The 7,500-nt window shown below is 43.6% G+C and overlaps 1 protein-coding gene and 1 long non-coding RNA gene across 10 annotated transcripts in view; one reads left to right on the top strand and one right to left on the bottom strand.

The window, feature by feature from the left end:
• The window catches only part of LOC138971192 (uncharacterized), a 16,294-nt gene extending 12,333 nt beyond the window's left edge, over positions 1-3,961 (bottom strand). The window contains exon 1 of one of the 2 annotated variants that reach the window (XR_011457192.1): positions 3,941-3,961. This is a non-coding gene — a long non-coding RNA (uncharacterized lncRNA). Of the gene's footprint in view, positions 1-3,657; positions 3,678-3,940 lie in introns of those variants that run through there. The other variant, XR_011457193.1, reaches the window with a different exon arrangement.
• Positions 3,079-7,500, top strand: part of LOC138971189 (troponin I-like) — a 106,066-nt gene continuing 101,644 nt past the window's right edge. For 4 of the 8 annotated variants that reach the window (XM_070343847.1, XM_070343845.1, XM_070343846.1 and 1 more), the window contains exon 1: positions 3,079-3,234. The gene's annotated coding sequence lies outside the window, so the exon portion shown is untranslated. The remainder of the gene's footprint in view (positions 3,235-7,500) is intronic. The other 4 variants (XM_070343856.1, XM_070343853.1, XM_070343854.1 and 1 more) reach the window with 1 other exon arrangement.

Raw genomic sequence — 7,500 nt, 5'->3', positions numbered from 1 at the left:
GAGAGGAGAGAGAGAGAGAGAGAGAGAGATGGAGAGAGAAAGAGAGAGGAGAGAGAGAGAGAGAGATGGAGAGAGAGAGAGAGAGAGAGAGAGAGAGAGAGAGAGAGAGAGAGAGAGAGAGAGAGGGGGGATGGAGACAAATCTGTATTTTTCGAGGGTACAAAAGAATAAGCATAGATATATGCTTGGAGAGAGAGATAGAGAGACTGAGAGAAAGAGAGATAGGGGGACTGGAGAGAGAGAGAGAGGGATGGAGAGATATAGTGAGACTGAGAGGGAGCGAGCGAGTGGGGTGCAGAGAGAGATGATGGAACTTTATTTTTCAAGGATAGAGGTTTAAGGCGACGCCTTTTCTTACAACCGGTCCTTACTTCTAATACAAATGTCTAATAAATGATAAACAAGTAAAGCAACATGACAAATAAACAAAGTAAACGAACGAACCAGCAAACAATCGACAAGTAAGCAAACAAGCAAATAAACATAAACAACAAAATGACAAAGTAAGCAACATACAAATCGAAAGAGAGAGGGAGAGAGAGGGGAGGGGAGAGAGAGACTGAAAGAGAGAGAGAGAGAGAGAGAGAGAGAGAGAGAGAGAGAGAGAGAGAGAGAGAGAGAGAGAAGGGAGGAGAGAGAGAGAGAGAGAGAGAGAGAGAGAGAGAGAGAGAGAGAGCGAGAGCGAGAGCGAGAGAGAGAAAGAGAGAGAGAGAGAGATCTCGAGTAACGGTACGTGGGGCAAACCAACTCGCTGTGTGTGGAACCAGCCACTGTCTAACAATATACCATATATGCCGCGACCCGCTACGTCATTGCCGCCCTTCCACCAATCACAGGCCTCGTGCCTGGTTTGGGTACCGACTCAACAGCACCGTCGCAGACCTCGGTATGATACATTCTTATATACCACCCTTCAAGGGCAGACAAAAGACATATCCTCACCGACATTCTTGAAAAGAATTTTCAACCGAACAGTCCCTTCCATTACCGAAAACGAATTCGATAGAATATGGAAGCAGAGTCAGTTTGATTTACACGGTTTCCAGACTCAGTAAAAAGTTATCGCAAGTCCCGGTAGCGCGGCATGTGCCGGCACTGACAGTGCCCCAGAGCGCGCACGTGCAACATGTAGCTGTGGGGAGAAGTTCCGCGAAAGTTTGGGTTGCATGGTGATGCCAGACTTTGCCTCCCTGGCTCGCTTCTTGTCAGTCTTGGGTTGGAATCTCGGTACCGCCGTGAAAATCTGCCTCCAGGTGTAGTGCTAGTCGAAGATTAAGATGCACTAGACGGCGTGAAATCACGTTTTCTGTCCTATCAGTCGGGGGTGGGTGGGGTGGGGGGGGGGGGGGGGGGTAGGGGGGGTTGACGGACAAACCGTCAGAGCAGAGTAAGTAAACATACACGCAAGCAGATGTGCAAATAAACACCTGACAGAGCCAAGTGGTTGTTGAACGCATTCCCCGCTGGTCTTAGGATCATGACAAACACTAATTGTCATGCATACAAACACCGTTCATATGTTAGACAACTGCAGAATTATTTTTCTAACCCGCCCCCCCCCCACTCCCCTCCCAACAGACACCTGCAAACACACTCCATCATCTTTATGAAACACACGTAGTTTTATAAGAGTCACGCGTGAGATGAGCACAACATCTTCAACAAGATTAGTTTCTTCTTTTCCTACTTGCCGATTCACTGAGGCGTTTCTGCATGACCCCTTTTTTTCTTGGAAGGTGGGGGTAGGTAGGGGGGGGGGGGGGGTTGGAAGGTGGTTTGGTGTTGGGAGAGGGCCGGATGGCGCGTTTGTTTTAGAGCACGCAATACTGATAGTCATGCAAGTCACTTTGGTAATGGCTGTGCGTGCATGAAGAAGCGAAAATTATTACTAAATTAAACGGGCAGAACATGATGTAATAGAAGCCGCTGAACATACCCAATTTAACTTTGACAGAAACGCAATAATGTAACTTTGACAGAAACGCAATACGTACCAAAAGAAATATACAATTCTGCATGTGTTTAAGACCTCTTCGGTTATCCATTTCTTAAATAAAATGAGCTACACCAAAACTTTTCCGCAACTTGTGGCGGAGACCGACACCAAATTTTTACTTCCATAATTATAACCAATCTCCACAATGTGGCGGTAAAATCGCCAGTGAATCTACAACATTTCAGCAGAAACCAAGAAAACAGGCATAGATTCATAATGTAAATTTGTGCTTAGCCAACCTGGCCGACTTCAAAAAGTAAATTTATGCAAGTGGCAGGTGGGGATGGTGGTGGTTCGATGAAAACTTGTCAGTGTTGTAGCGTCTCTTTTGACTAGGCCAGTGGACTCAAAATAAAGTGGGGTCGGTCTTGGGACCTGTAACTAAACTCCTCAACTTAAATTTCATTTATGACTTGTGATGGGCAAGCTATGATTGGCATGATCATAGCAATGAACCAGCCTCCGAAATGACATTATGGGATAAATACAGCGATGTTTAAGATTACTACTGTTCAGGAAGATGCATCTCGATCATAGTGTTTGTTGTAATAAGATGATTGACCAAAGCGTTGTTTGGACTACGACAACTAAAGGGGTTTGGGTTCATGACTGAGTTTAGTTGAATCAGTACAAAAAATGTTAAGTTGGAAAGGTAAATGCCTTTGGATTCATGGGCTGACTGAACGGCAAAACGCTGAACCTGAGTTACTCAGTTGAGGTAAATGACTGCAGATATATGGGGTTTCATCGAAGAACATAGTGTTAAACGTCAGGGTGAAAGGGTAAATTTAGAAGAAAATAGCGTTTAACATAGAAGGGTAAATATAGAAGAAAATAGTGTTTAACGTGGAAGGGTGAATATAGAAGAAAATAGTGTTTAACGTGTAAGGGTAAATATAGAAGAAAATAACTTTTTAACGTGGAAGGGTAAATGGCTATAGATTCATGGGGTAGTACTAATTCCCCTGACACCGACAGAAACCCCTCTCTGCCAGTGCCCCAGAACCCCCCTTTCTGGCATGCCTTGAGTGGCGCGGTGCCATCGTCACGTGACCGGCTCCCCCTCCCCCCTCTCCTTCCCTCCACGCCCACTCACCGGTAGCAGGCTGTGAGAGACGGAAGGCAGGGCCAAGGAAAGAGGGAAGACTAGGCCACGACGACTCTTCTTCTCGGTCTTTCCGATTTTTACACATCCCTAGCAGTGGAGCTTTGAGTGTCCTCTCCGACTGTGCGTCCAGGTAAGTCCTATTTTTTTTCTGCTCCTTTGGTGTGTCCAAGCTCGTCCTTGCGGTCTCGGCTAACGGCACGTGAAACCGGCTTCGTCTCCGTGACCTAGTTTAGCGGCGACGGCACGAAACATGCCACCGGTGAGGCGAAGGACCCCCTTTTACCGTTCGAGAGCATACCTGTGCCAAATTTCTCGAGGGTGCACCGCCATCACACTCATACATCCCCTTGCTTGTTTGTCTAATAATACCCTGATGCTTCGTTCAGTCATACCACCGTCTAGTTTTATTTGTTGTCCATTTTTTGTATTCCCCTTTCTTTGACGCTGTATATGTAGGTGTGACTTTGGTTAGTTGATGAGCATTGTTTATTAGTTTGTGGTTTGCGACTGGTATGTCGGTATGACTGTTGGAAAATAAGTTACTTGCTGTGACCTTGTCTTTCACGCTCTGTGGCCGCATCAGTCTAGAGGGGAGCCTCCTTGTGGATTTGCTGTTGCCCGGATGTGGCAGAAAGTCATACGTACTAGTTTATTCTCCTCTATAAAGAAAACGAAGAGAGATAAAGAAAAAGGAAAATGTCCTTCCCATATTCTACAACTCATTCACGCCATATACAAAAGTACAATGATTTATGGCACGCTGACCAATTTCTACTTCGTGGAACATGACGACCCCTACGATCATCATATCATTATAGAGTCAGAACTGTACACACCTTCCTGGTTTCACACTAAGAAATCCGGCTGCCTACGTTTTGCCTCCCCTGTACACTGCTCAGAAATCCTCACTGAGAACAGCCGGGTGATTACATCAGCATGGCATGTTTCTTACCTGGTCTGGAGCATACATTAGGCTGGATGCCGGTGTGACGTTTTCATCTTTCGCCGTGTTGATATTTCGCTTCTCGGCCTCGTTGATCTAGTATAAACTCTACACTGAACAAAAAAACACCCTTCGATAGTACTGATGAGCGACCTTGTGTACCTTACATTCATGGGGCCAAATTTGTCCAACCAATTTGTTTTATTTAACTTAGAAATTTGATTCATCCTAAAATGTTTTCCTTCTTACTCAAGGGACGTAACCACTCAGTACACATTTTCGAAGAATTCGATTTGGGGGGTGAAATCTATTAAATTTTACCACCAATTTTCTTCACATGCAAGAAACTGACATGCTTTTCGTCCATAAATAATTTCACTTCTTAATTTTACCAGGAAACAACATTTCAGTCTTGAGTATATGTCGAGGGCGAAATATGTACACAGGCGAAAGATGAAATCGTGACACCGGAAAGCCTGAATACAGAATTTTCTTGCACCGGCATAAACAAATAATCAACGCTGAAAGGTTTAGTTGAGTCTGCGTTCTGACTTGCAAGCATGTGTATAAAGCAATGCTATACAATGATTCGTTTTATCGATATTGTTATCTGCGTGAACTTGCAGGGTACGCAAGGCGCGTTCAGCGAAAGCTGTGACTAAGAGTGAAGGCATGCTTGTGCTTTATACATCTCATGTTATGGCAGACTTTATGAAGGCTAGGCATTACTCTTTTCTATGCATTGCTTTTGCAAACATTCAGCGATTTGGGGGCTTCATCATATCTGGAGTTTTTGTGATGATACTGCTTTGGTTTTTAATCAGTCTAGATACACAGATCTGTACTGCTGGTTTCCAATTATGGCAATTAATGAGCTGCATGGATGACGAAACTAGATTCTGCAATCATTGTACATTCGTCAGAATCACATCTTCGCATAAAGGCGGCACAAAGGTTTAAACCCCCGGCTATTCCTCAGTTCTTTGCTAGTGTGGTGTAGTTGGAATACCCCCCTCTCCCCGCCTACCACCACTGACCCTCTTCTTTTTTTGTCGTGGGTAAAGATCACGAAAAGGGCCGACTAATGCAAGCATGGTGGGGTCAGAAATTGTATCCTTGCATCAAGGCACAAAGTTTCAATACTAAAATGTAGTTGTAATTCTTTGTGTAGCGGAATTTGCTGATGTTAGCGTAGTACCCCAACTCACCACCCCCAAATCCAATTAGGGAGCTAAATATGTTTTCTTTTCTAACCACTAGACTATTATCTAGGTCAGGAATGGCTTCTCGATAGATCAAATGCAACGCAGAAAGATACCTATGGAACGCCAAAACTGACTTATTACACTGTAAAATCTTCTGGTAGATTTCCGAAGTCTACCGGTAGATTAGCAAGTCTACCGGTAGATTAGCAAATCTACCGGGTATTTCTGAATTTGATTGGTTATCTTAACAATGAATACCAGTAGAATCTGGGCCAAAGAGAGCCCGAGATACCCAGTTTTTTTTCTACCCACAAGTGTATTATCTAACATAATTGTGGTAGGCCACAAAGGTTTCTTGATAGACCAAATTCAACCGGTCCACAGTATTCATGGGCGTCCATAATCGCCCTAATCCGCCATTAGATGTTTATTTATTTCATGCTGCTTGTTATCGCGCGCATATTTCAACATACGGATTCAAGGCGCAGGGATTTATTTATGCCGTGTGAGATGGAATTTTTTACACAATACATCACGCATTCACATCGCCTAGATGTGTGCCGAATTGTATTGCAAGCCATCTTTGCCTGCACCGCGCAAGGATTGGGAGATTGTTTTACTGAGAGCAGTTTAATCCGATTAGTGTGTTTTTGTACACACTGATTTGTGTATGTCTGGCACTCTTGCTTCCCCTGTGTGTGCACCTGTGTGTGTGTGTGTGTGTGTGTGTGTGTGTGTGTGTGTGTGTGTGTGTGTGAAAGTGTGCGAAAGTGTGTGTGTGTGTGTGTGTGTGTGTGTGTGTGTGTGTGTGTGTGTGTGTGTGTGTGTGTGAAAGTGTGCGAAGGTGTGTGTGTGTGTGTGAAAGTGTGTGTGTGTGTGTGTGTTTGAGATACACCCCTTTTTTTTTCTTCAAGAAGATATTGTTCTCAGAGCTGACTGTAGTTGGTATAAACAAAGCTTATTCAATGGTTTAAAATGCAAATCTAAGCATCATAGAGCCAACAACAAGCAATAAGCTAACAGTGGTGGTAACTGATGATGTCACGCTGTCTTTATTCTATTATTCTGCAAACTGTAGGGAATATCACCGCCGGAAGGTTTTCATAAACAGGCTGTATAGTTTTCTATTCCGTAACCTCTACTGCTGATTAAGGACTTGCGCTTGTCGGAACTGTTACAGGTAGTGAACGCATGACTTACGCTAGCCAAAAAGAATACCTTTGCCGGCGCATACCTGTGCTTTTGCGGTTGCTCGTTCTAGCCAACTTTTCCGGCACATTGCTGTTGAAAGCCAGCAGGTATGAACGTTCGAGATTTATTGAAAGTGCTTTCCGTTTGTTGTGCTGTGGAATCGGAACTACTCTCGAAATCCATGTTCTCTTGTCCGATGATTTGTACGAGTCGTGTCAAAGAAACGAAAAATAGCAACAGGTAGATTTGTTGAAGTGTAGACTCGTTTTCGTTCTGGGTCACTTGCATCTTACAGGGGGGGGGGGGGGGTGGGGGGGGGGAAGGGGAATAATGGTTTTGTATGCGCACGTGCTTCAAATACGAGGAAAACGAAGAAGGAGAGGAAGTAGAAGAAGCGTAAGAAGAAGACCGATGAAAGTACAGACTAAAAATAGCTTATACATAGACCAGTTGTGTATGTCCCTGCCGACAGGTGTATCTTGGATTTGTTTTGCGTGATAATAAGATAGCTGAAAGGAAATAAACTATGACGTATGTTTCTGCTTACCGGCTTGAGCTACATGTTCTAAAAGTTACATTTGGCAACATTTTGTTTATGGGCTAATACCCCAAACAACAAATAATTGTTCTCAATTTGGTTTGTGGACGTAAAACATGGACGAGAAAAGCAGAATTGGCATCATAACAATATCTGCAACGCTTCATATTCTTGGCGGAACTTGACAAAATGTTATGCGTATTCAGCTCATTAACCGATTTACCGCGCCGAAGAGGAAATTCATACCTCTATTATCTTCTTTCAACTGCTGTAAACCGATTCGCAACATAATGATTCACAGAGAGCATTAATATTTGTATCTGTTATTACAGAGATAAGTTTATCTTGTTTTGCTAAGGCCAAAAAAAAAAAATAGGTCTGTTTACGGTAACCCGACCGACCCTAGTTTTTTCGCGCGACCCTAGACTTTTTTTTGGCATTTTGGGGAAAAAAAAACCACAATCTTGGTTTTTTGGCAAAATAACGTAAAAATATGGTTTTTTGGAGAAAAAAAAAAAA

The sequence above is a fragment of the Littorina saxatilis genome, linkage group LG7 (assembly GCF_037325665.1).
Source record: "Littorina saxatilis isolate snail1 linkage group LG7, US_GU_Lsax_2.0, whole genome shotgun sequence".
Classification (NCBI taxonomy): Eukaryota; Metazoa; Mollusca; class Gastropoda; order Littorinimorpha; family Littorinidae; genus Littorina; species Littorina saxatilis.
Note: the sequence above shows the minus strand (reverse complement) of the source record. Positions and strands in the feature narration are given on the sequence as shown.